The sequence below is a fragment of the Giraffa tippelskirchi genome, chromosome 13, assembly GCF_054371585.1.
Source record: "Giraffa tippelskirchi isolate mGirTip1 chromosome 13, T2T-mGirTip1v1.2.pri, whole genome shotgun sequence".
Lineage (NCBI taxonomy): Eukaryota > Metazoa > Chordata > Mammalia > Artiodactyla > Giraffidae > Giraffa > Giraffa tippelskirchi.
Window position 1 is genome coordinate 33838036 of NC_137287.1, and position 11519 is coordinate 33849554.

General features: G+C 46.2%; 1 long non-coding RNA gene across 1 annotated transcript; it reads left to right on the top strand.

Moving 5' to 3' along the window:
- The first annotated feature begins 5270 nt into the window (after positions 1-5270).
- Positions 5271-8308, top strand: LOC145533005 (uncharacterized). Its single transcript, XR_014073755.1, has 3 exons — positions 5271-6907; positions 7011-7111; positions 7451-8308. It is a non-coding gene; the product is annotated as an uncharacterized LOC145533005 (long non-coding RNA).
- Positions 8309-11519: the final 3211 nt, after the last annotated feature.

Here is an 11519-nt window from a genome sequence, read left to right on the forward strand (position 1 = left end):
CCTGCGGGAGAACCTGAGTCTTTTGCATTGACAGGAAGACTCTTTAAACTGAGCCACCTGGGAAGCCCATTTTATCAGCTCTTAACACTATTTGAGCTTGTTGGTTTCATTCATTTATGTGTGCTTTGTTGTTTGTCGCCTGTTTCTTCCACTCTAATGGAAGCCCCACAGAGGTAGGAACTTGATCGATGTTGTTCATCACTGTATCTTCACTGCCTTGAAGGTAGCCCGTCACACTGTCAGTGTTCAGAGCACATCTGTTGAATGAATGGGGGTTATTTTTCAAGCACGTATGATGTGTAGGTTGGGTGCTGGGAATACAGCTTTGAATGACACTCATGTGGTTCCTTTTGGTTGTTATTGTAGTTGCTAAATTGTGTCCCACTCACGACCCTATGGACTGTAGACCACCAGGCTCCTCTGTCCATGGGATTCTCCAGGTAAGAATACTGGAGTGGGTAGCCATTCCCTTCTCCAAGGGATCTTCCCAACCCAGGGATCGAACCTGCGTCTTCTGCATTGCAGGCAGATTCTTTACCATCTGAGCCAGGCAAGTCTCAGATGGGGTTTCTTCACTTGGGAAGTTGAAATAAGCTTGCGCTTGAGAGGCTCTTCTAGCTCTATTTTCTTAGTGTGCAGACTCCTCCAGGGTCCACTCCTTAAGTAAACCTGCATGGCTGCCCCTGGTGATGATTCTCAGAGCTGTTCCCAACTTGGCCCTAAAAAGCAGTACTTGAGATCTTGACTGAACCACTTCTTTTCCCAGTGTCCTAAAGAGGGAGTTGGAATGGGATAAGTTATGTGTTGTGGTTTTAGGCATTAATGAATATGAGAAACTAAATTATTGGATTTTGCAATGCAAATTACATTTTGCACACAAATTCTTCATTTCTGAATGCTAAGGACTCATAAAGAATGTCAATGGTTTATGAATTAGACCATTAGCATGCAATTTGTGATTCAAACAGCACACCAGCACCGTGTAATAAGTAACTATATAAAGAGTCGTGTTGTCTACAGTTTTAAAATATTTTACTTGATGCCTTAGAAAGTTCTCAAAGGACTCCAGAGGTCTATCCTTCTTTTCTCCCTTCCCTCTTCCTCTCCCTGCCTCCCTCCCTTCCCTCCTTCCCTTCTTCTTTCTTTCTTCCTTCCTCCTTCTCTCCTTTCCTTCCCCCCTCCTCCCATTTTCTGCTTCTCTCCCTCCCTCCCATCCTTCATCTCCTGTTTGACTCTCCTCCCCTTCCTTCCTTATCTCTTACCTTCCTTCCCTTCCTTCCTTCCTCCCTCCTTCCCTTCTTGTCTCCTTTCTCCTCCCCCCCCCACCCCGCATCATTGTCCTTCTATCGGTCAGCTACATCAGCCATTATTCCTACCTTTCCCAGATCGGATTGCAGGAGCCGAAGATGAATCTAGATGAACCCTTCCTTGTTTTGAGGATGGAAACTCTGAAGCCCAGAAAGTGAATGGGTCACATCCAAGATCCTACCTGAGTAGAACCAGCTGGCATCAGGTCACTGACATGTAACACTCACCCCTCCATCAACTCTTTCATGCTAGGGCGCAGTTGACTCACCTCTGACACTTTCCTTGAGAGTGTTTTCATGGAGGGAGAGAGATTAGGGCCCTGGTTTGCAGGTGGGATTAGAGGGTGGGAAAGAAGTGAGGGCCCTGAGAGAAGAAATGTAACAGGGAAAAGTGAATGCAATCTCATCCATTTCAGCAAATGCGAATTTCATCAACTCTAGAGTTTGTCCATTGGGATGACTGATCTCAAGGTGGTTAGGACCAACAAGTGGAATTGAGGTGAAGTTTCAGTTCAGTTGGAGGTATAAGGTCTCACAATCAGATGATCAGTCAAGGAATGAACAACCAGGTAAAATGGGAAGTGTGCCATTACTTAGGGAAGTTCAAGTTGAATGCAGACATGAATTCACGGGAATCCAAGAGCCTAAAGTTCCTCTGCTTCCATAGTAGTCAACCTTGGTTGCACCTCAGCCGGGGGGAGCTTTTAAAGATCTTCATGTCCAAGCGACATGGAGCATCGATTAAATCAGGATTTCTGGGGGCTGGGATCTGGAGCATCAGTACTTTTTAAAACTTGCCCTTTACAAATTCTAATGTCCAGACACAGTTCTTCAGAAGCTCTGGTGTAGCCCAGAAGTTCTAAAATTTTAGTGTGCATGAGAACCACTGCAGAAGTTGATTGTAAATATTGGTTTCTGGGCTCCACTTCCCAGATATTCTGATTCCGTTCCTCCATGGCCCGTTGTCCAGCCACCATTTCTTTTCCAGATCCAAGGTGATGGGTTGATGTCCATGTGACAGGGATGTCCACCTGAAAACTGGGTTCACTTCTCTGTGGGTGTCGAGTCAAAAGACACAACCAGCCAAAGCTGGGAAAAAAGAAAAGATTGATCACTTGCAGCAAGTAAGGAGGACATTGGGGATCTTTCCCAAAGCATTATCTTCCTGAATGGCAAAATTGGGGAATTTTTAAGCTACAGATGCTACAGTGGTAAAGAATTGTCTGTCAATGCAGGAGACGCAGGAGACTCTGTTTCGATCCCTGGGTCAGGAAGATCCCTTGGATAAGGGAATGGCCACACACTCCAATATTGTTGCCTGTAAAAATCCCATGGACAGAGGTGCCTGCTGGGTTACAGTCTATGGGGTCACAAAGAGTTGAACGTGACTGAAGCAGGAGCACACACACATAAGCTAAGGGTACATGCATATTCATGAAGGGGCTTGGGCAGAGGAAAATTCAGCATAGAATTAGGGTGAAGGTTGACAGAATCCAAGCTTTAGTTGATTGAAGTCATGAAGATCAGAAAAGGTCAACATCATCAGCTCTTAGGTCCTGATCAACCTGGAGTCTCAGCCTGTAGTTACTTCCACCTGGGTAGGGGCCTTAGTTCTTACGGAACCCAAAGATTTGTATTGGATTGTAATGTATTTCCCTTGAGAAGGAACTAGGACACTTTTGTATCTGGGAACTATTGTTTCTTAATTGCTTTTTCTTTGTTCCTGAATCCTTTTGTTCCCTTAAGATCATTAATTACTGAGACCTGTTCAAGGGCAAGCATTGACACCAGGCTTAGATCACAAAATGGTTTAGGTCAAAAATGGCTTGTCTTGGGGCTTCCCTGGTGATCCAGTGGTTAGGACTTCCCACTCTCAGTGCCAAGGGCCCAGGTTCAATCCCTGGTTGGGGAACTAAGATCTCATAAGCCACATGGCAAAAAAAAAAAAAGGGTTCTCTTATGTCAAGAAAGCCGCACCCGGTTCTCTTTCTTCCTGAACCCCTCCCACCCCATCTGCCTATAAGAGCTCTCACTTGAGTCCCACGGACAAAGATGGCTTTGGGAGTCCTTCTCAGAATTGGTGTGGGACAACATTTAGCTTCAGGGATATGCACGTGACCATTGCCTTGACTAAGAAGTTAGTGATACAAGAAAACAAAACAACAGCTACTTCTTTCAAGTAGCATTTCTTCTCTTCCCAGTTTGAAGGAATCTTTGTCCTTGCTTCTCACCCCAGTCATCTTCCAGGTAGCAAAGATGCTGCAGAGGCTGCTCTTTTTCCCTACCTGTTCTCCAAAGTGCCCATCTAAGTGGCACCCTTGTCTACCCTGCAGGTTCCCCTTAGCCTTCCAGACATCCTTGCCTGGGTAGACCCTCAAAATCAGCTATCTTTTGCTAGGTCCTAATGAGCGAAGCACCTTTAAGTCTGCTGGGGATGCCTGCAAGCAGCTATTTTCCAGAAGGATGGCAAGCCCAAGCACGATTCCAAGGACCAGAGGCGACATAAACTGCCCACACCCTCCTCCTACTCATTTGATGGAGATGAACTTGATGAAGGAGGGTCTTTAGAAGCTCACACACTTCAAGACCCCCTTGCTAGCTCCATGAGTGATGGCCACACGGCAAACAGCTCACCTTGGGAGATAAAATATTTAGAAGCTACCATAGCACCCCCCGCCCTGTGCTTTATCAAGAAGAAGGTTCATGCATTTTTAAATTATTTTGTAAATCATGTTGAAGGCTGACAATGCAGATTTACCACTTGGGCTGCGATTTAAATACCAGGTTATCCCCTCATTATGTTAACAGAACCAGGAGCAGCGAAGTCACTCCCCTCTGATCTGCGGAAGTCTGTCCTGCTCCCCTAGAAGCGTCATTCTTCTGCTCCAGCTTCCTTCTGAGGCGCTCCCCATGGTGTGAGAGGTGGGGGAGGCGATGATTAGATGCTTTGAGAGTACTCGTTGGGTTTGGAGGAGCAGGTCAGAAAGGGGAAGCTGCTGCTGCTGCTGCTAAGTTGCTTCAGTCGTGTCCGACTCTGAGCGACCCCATAGACGGCAGCCCACCAGGCTCCCCTGTCCCTGGGGTTCTCCAGGCAAGAACACTGGAGTGGGTTGGAAAGGGGCAGCAGGGCCTATTAACTAGAACAGCATGGAGGCATCTGCAGAGAAGGCGAGGACAGTGGGTGGAAGCCAGGTGCATCTGCCTTATCAGAAATTAAGGATTCCTCCAAGAGAGAAGGTTTTTCCAGGTAGTGCTAATGGTAAAAGAAAACCCTGCCGGCCAATGGGGGAAATGTAGTGAGACATGGGTTTGATCCCTGAGTCGGGAAGATCCCCTGGAAGAGAGCATGGCAACCCGCTCCAGAATTCTTGCCTGGAGAATCCTACGGACAGAGGAACCTGGCGGGTTGCAGTCCACGGGGTCATAGAGTTGGACATGACTGAAGAGACTTAGCACACAGGCAGCCAGCAACAGAGAAAGTGAGAGTGTGTATATGTGCATGCATTTTGGGTGAGCAAATTCATATCAGAATCTATCAGGAAACAAGCAGCTTGCAGATCTCATGGAGGTGATGGGGAGGGGAAAATAATGACTTCCTAAAAAAAAATAGCTCACAGACTGACCCCCCACCCCCACCCTTTATAGGGAAAAGGAAGGGTAATGGGGTGAATTTGGAGTCAGATCTTGCTTATTAGCTGTTTACTGCTGTGTGACTTTAAGCAAGTTAACCTCTCTGGGCATAGCTTCCTTTTCCGGCAAAGTGGGGCAAAAACAGTACCTCCCTTAATGGTCTCATGTGAGGATTCAAAGACAACACAGGAGAGGGAATTAGTGCATGCTCAGAGTAAAGAGCTCAGTGTGGATTGGCTAAAGTCAGAAAAATCTCATGACCAAAAAAAAAAAAGTTTTATCATAGACCAGGCATCTTGTTTGGGATTTACATACATTTTCTCATTTTGTGCTAACAACGAAATCATGGGGAAGTATCCACTGTGTTAGGGGAAGCACGCTGACGGACACCGCCCACCCTGGCCAGGCACTGTAGTGACCATTTGTGTGAGTTATTTTACGACAGGAGATCCCAGTAAGGAACATGGAACTAACAAGCCACCACCAACCCGAAGAGCTCGGGAAAGGTCAAAAGGAGATGCCATGTGTCCTACCACCTCCCAGAATCCTTCTTGCTGGCATCTATCTTGGCTGAGCAATGCATGCACTATCAGGAGGGACCCTGAGTCAGAATGATTGGCCAAAGACAACTCAGAAATGAATCCCACCACCATAAAACCCGAGACTGCAAGCCACGTAGCAGAGAAGTTCTCCTGGTTTCCCTTACCCTACTGCTCTCCACCTGGGGGCCCCTTCCCAATAAAGTCTCTTGCTTTGTCAGCAGGAGTGTCTCCTTGGACAGTTCACTTCCAAGTGTTAGACAAGAGCCTGCTCTGGGGCCCTGGAAGGGGTTCTTCTTCCTGCAACAATTCCATGCCCATTTCACAGGTGAGGGGACTGAGGCTTGGATAAGACTTGAGCCCTGAATCACACAGGCACTGACAGGCAGAGTTGGGATTTGAATTTAGGTCTCCCTGACATCTAAACTTAACAAGAACAGAGTAGCCAATGACACAGACTTCTTATTAAGCCATTTGGTAAGAGGTCTCCACTTTATGTCAGGTGCTGAGCATACAGACCAAGAGAAGACCTTTTCTGCTTTTGGTTTCATGGGTTTGAAAGCTGCAAAAACCTTTGAGATGAACAGTGAGTGATGAATATTTATTAAATACCATTTGTGAACTTGCTATGAGTTAAACAGGGATTCCCTGGTAACTCAGATGGTAGAGAGTCTGCCTGCAGTGCTGGAGACCCAGGTTTGATCTCTGGGTCGGGAACATCCCCTGAAGAAGGAAATGGCAACCCACTCCAGTATTCTTGTCTGGAAAATCCCATGGATGGAGGAACCTGACAGGCTACAGTCCATGGGGTCGCAAAGAGTCAGACATGACTGAGCGACTTCGCTTCACTTCACTCCACTTAAGAGTTAAACACAGTGCTGGCTTTTGTATTGTGCCATTTGTATCATGCAAGGTGAGCTGGTTCGGCCCCAGGGCCTTTGCACTTGCTAGAATGCTCTTCCTCATGATCTGAACACCCCGGGTCGATCTCACCCTCTCATGTCCCCTCCTCCGAGAAGCTACCCTAGTAAAAGCAGTGCTCCTGCCTGCCTCCTTCCTTCCCCAAGTTGGCACAATCTGTAATCATTGTGTTCAGTGATTTATCTCCTGCTTCTTGTCTCTCTTCCTCTGGGAGAATGTAAACTACTCTGTCTTTTCCCTGCTGCAGCCACAGCCCTGGAGACATTGTCTGGCACGAGGCAGGTGCTCAATAAATATTGTTGAATGGATTGAATGGATGAGTGAAGGAATCGATAAAGCTGTTTCATCTTCCAGAGTCCCGGTTTTCTTCTCCATAGAATGGAGGTGGCTATACCTGCATCACAGGGTCGATTTGGGGACACGGAGGGCTGAGATGTAATGCATTCTCATGATATCAAGAGGAAAGGAAAACTGCACCCCAAGGTCGTGCATGGAAAGGCACCCAGGCTGGTGAGAGCTCAGTAAACACTGCCATCTTCTCCTGTTCCCACCTCTGACCCAGCTTTGCCTTAGGAGAGGGAAGGACAGACATTCTGTGTTCTTGCTTCACCAGGGCCTCGCAAGCAGTCTGGAAAAGATGAGCTGACGTTGGAGGGCTAGGGTCCTTGCTGGAGGGCTGGGTTTTGAGCATCTCATTCAAGCAGGAGCCGGAAGGTGAGAGCTCTGACTGTGGTGTCTGGACTGGGGCTGCCCTGATCTCTCTTGCGGGCACCAGTCTGTTTCTCCGAGCAAGCTTCTTCCCCAGATTTTCTCTATCCCTCAGAGAGAGCCCCAACCTCCTCCCCTCCTGCTTCCCAACTCATCTTTCCTCTTCTTTTCTTCTACCTCAATTCTCCTCTCCCTTCAACTCAATGATTTCCTCCCTTTCTAAGGAAATGAACAAATATTTACTGAAGCCCTGAGTATGTGCCAAGTACTGCACTAAGTACTTTACATGAATTATCTAGTTTCATCCTCCCAACAATCCCCAAATCATTTCTATTTTACTTCCAGGGAAGTGAGGCTGAAGGAGGTGAAGTGACCTGCCCCAAATGCACAGCTGGTAAGCAAAGGAGCTGGACTTGAGCTCAGGCAGCCAGACTTCAGAATTCACACTCTTAACCACCAGCCAATACTTTGGCCACCTGATGTGAAGAGCTGACTCATTAGAAAAGACTCTGATGCTGGGAAAGATTGAAGGCAGGAGAAGGGGACAACAAAAGATAAGATGGTTGGATGGCATCACTGACTCAATGGACGTGAGTTTGAGCAAACTCTGGGAGATGGTGAAGAGCAGAGAAGCCTGGAATGTTGCAGTCCATAGGGTTGCAAAAAGTCGGACATGATTGAGCGACTGAACTGAACCGAACCACCACCCTTATCAACTCTGACTCTCCCTAAGAGTTAACTCCAACAGTTAACTCCCACTCCTAAGAGCCTAAGAAGCTTCCCTGGTGGCTCAGTGGTAAAGAATTCGCCTGCAATGCAGGAGACGCAGGTTTGATCCGTGGGTTGGGAATATCCCCTGGAGAAGGAAATGGCAACCCACTCCAGTATTCTTGCCTGGGAAATCCCATGGACAGAGGAGCCTGCTAATATACTGTCCAAGGGGTTGCAAGACCACCATCACCCTAAGAGCCTAAGTCCAACCCTTTCTTTCCTCCATTTTTTTATTTCCTTCTTTTCCATTTTTCACTATTTTCCTATTTTTTAAAATTGGGGTATAATTCAGATATCATCAAATTCACGCTGTTAAAGTGACTTCCCAACAGTCCAGTGATTAGGATTCTGTGCTTTTATTGCAGGGAGTGCAGGTTCTATCTCTGTTCTGGGAACTAAGATCCCACAGACTGCGTATCACCGCCAAAAAAAAAAAAATCACTTTAAAGCATACACTTCTGTGGTTTGTAGTACATTCACACAGTTGTCCAACCATCATCACTATCTAATTCCAGAACATTTTTATTACCCCAGAAAGAAGCCCATTCCCTCCGCCCTCCAGGCCTGGCAACCTCAATTCTATTTTCTGTGTCTACAGACATTTCATACAAATAGGATCATACAGTGCTTGTCCTTTTGTGTCTGGTTTCTCTCACATAATGTCTTCATGTCCCAAGTTTAAAATATCGATGAGAGAATGTTCATGTGTTCTAACTTAACCCACATCCATTAACTTTCCTTGCATACCAGGGAACTGGGAGTATTGCTTTTATGTGGCTGAATTCCAGGGTATGGTGGAAGTTGGAGATATGGGGAGGCTAGAAATGTAGGTTTCAGATGATCATTGATGGCTTTGAACATGTGTATCGATTTAAGTTTCATTATCTGAGCTCTTCTTTCTGCTTTTGGTCACTGCTCGAAGGTGCCCAGATGTCTTTCTAAAGGGACACCTGGGTGGTTAGGGGAACATATCAGCTTTCTCAGCATGGGGCATGCTATTCTCTAGAGGACTAACCTTTCTAAGAGGGGGCTCTGTTAGGTACCATTTTCCTGCACCTTTAAGCAACAAACGGAATCACTTTGCTATACACCAGAAACATTGTAAATCAACTATATCTCAATTAAAAGATATTAGCCCCAAGAGCTTAGTAGTTTTATCCCCATTTTACAGATGAAGACATCGAGGCACAGAGACATGAGGGAACCGACTCTAATATTCAGCCAACAGGCAGTCGAGCTAGAATCAAACCTGGGTCTGATTTAAAAGCCCAGACTCCTTTCCACTCACCACGTAAACAGTATGCAAATCACTGGCCATATTGCTCAGTCCAGTTTGATTGTTTATACCTTCTCTGTATTTACTGTATTAAAGCTATTTGGTTTACAAGCAATAGAAATGAGCTGTAGCAAACAGTTAAAAAAGAGGGGTTTTATTGAGAAGGAACTAGGCGATAACATAAGGAACTCCAGAAAGTAGTGGATAACAAAGAATCAATAAAGGCAAGAACTGGGAATTCACTGGCAGTCCAGAGGTTGGGACTTGGTGCTTTCACTGCCGGGGGCCCAGGTTCAATCCCTGGTTCAGGAACTAAGCTCCTGCAAGCCAACCAGGTGTGCCCCGCGTGACCTAAGCTCAAGATTCCATGATGCTTCTCTTGGAGTGCCATTAGTGAGTGAGTGAAAGTCGCTCAGTCATGTCTGACTCTTTGTGACCCCATGGACTATACAGTCCATAGAATTCTCCAGGCCAGAATACTTGAGTGGGTAGCCATTCCCTTCTCCAGGAGATCTTCCCAACCCAGGGATCAAACCCAGGTCTCCCACATCTCAGGCAGATTCTTTACCAGTTGAACCACCAGGGAAGCCCAAGAACACTGGAGTGGGTAGCCTATCCCTTCTTCAGCAGATTTTCCCAACCCAGGAATCGAACCAGGGTATCCTGCATTACAGGCAGATTCTTTACTAGCTGAGCTACCAGGGAAGCCCAGAGTGCCATGACTCAGCTTCAAAGATATACAGTCCCTACTTAGTCTTCCAAATAGCGAAGTCCTAGAAGGGAAGCCGAAGTGCCCAGCTTTGCTCAGGTGCTCATGTCTGGTGTCTTTCAGTCATGGCTAAGTTGGCAGAAGGGGAGGTCACAGAGTCGCACCTCTTTCCAAAGGGTATGTTATTGTGAGCCAGGAAGACATCCCAAGAGGTCTCAGCAAGCTAATGTTGGAAATGTTGGAGGGTTTCATCCTGCTGCTGTTTTTTCTTCTCCGTTCTCAGCAAAGAGCAAGCAGCTTTGATTCAAATCAACACATAAACCAGGGGTTTTCCTGGTGGCTCAGTGGTAAAGAATCTGCCTACCATTGCAGGGGACACAGGTTCAATCCTTGATCCAGGAAGATCCCAAATATCGCGGATCAACAAACCCTGTGTGCCGCAACTGTCAAGCCTGTGCCCTAGGGCCCAGGAGCCACAACTACCGAGCCCATGAGCTGCAACTACTGAAGCCAGCACGCCCTAGAGCCTGTGCTCCTCAAAAGAGAAGCCACTGCAATGAGAAGCCTGCGCAGCAAAGAAGATCCAACACAGCCAAAATAAATTAATTAATTAAAAATAATTAAAATTATATAAAAAAAACGTAAACCAAGAAACCAGGAGCTAGGAGAAAGGACTACATTGGGCTGACTTATCTTTTACAGGTACCTTGATCTTGCCTGCTAACAAAGTTGGCTCAGAAGTGGATCCATAAGATAAAAAAGAGGGAAGAGAAGCAAAGAGTAGGGTGTGAGAAGGGAGTGAGGAACAGGGAAAAAAAGTTTAAATGATAGTCTGCTCTGAAAGTATGACCCACAGTGTGGAGGGAGGAGAAACCATGCTGAGCTCGTTTGGAATGACTCCATTCTCATCCTGACTGTCACACAAAATGGATATTGGACGTATCACAACCATGGCGCTGTCTTGTTTTCGTCAGTCGCAACATGGTAAGCTCAGCCCCCACGTCAATTTGTTAGATGGCAGAATCTGCGATCAGCAAGGCGAAGCCCCATTAGCGGACAAGACAATTTCATCAAACAAAATTTCACAAATAATATATTGCTGTTTGTCATCGAGACACTTAATACACCAGGGGCTGCTCCCAAAGCTTCCATAATCAATTTCTGCTAATTTGCCCATTCTCTGGCTATGTGAGGGTGCTGGTAATTTCATATTTTACACACCCACGGAGGTTACGGTAATGGATTCAATTCTGGAAAGTGCTGTGATGACTTTGAATGAACTTGAAAGGTTTTTGCATTTGTTTTCAGAGAGAGTGATTCAACCTCCACCACATGGGCCTGATCTGTAAAGATTGGACATGAAAACGGCAGACTAGCTTTTCTTAGAGACAGCTGTCTTCTCGTTATAACCTCCCTGCTCACGAGGCAGGCCGGGCTCGGCACTGAGACACTAGAATTCCTTTTTATCTGGATCTTGATGGTGGTGGAGATCACCTCTGAACATATGAAGGAAAAAAAGGCAATTATTGAAAAATTCTCCTGAAATGACTTGGCTTTCCAAACTCTATTCTTTTTTGAAACAAACACCCAAAAAGTAAGTTGGCAGAGATGAGATGTCGACATTTTCCTCTGTCTCTTCTGAAAGAGAAGAGATTCTG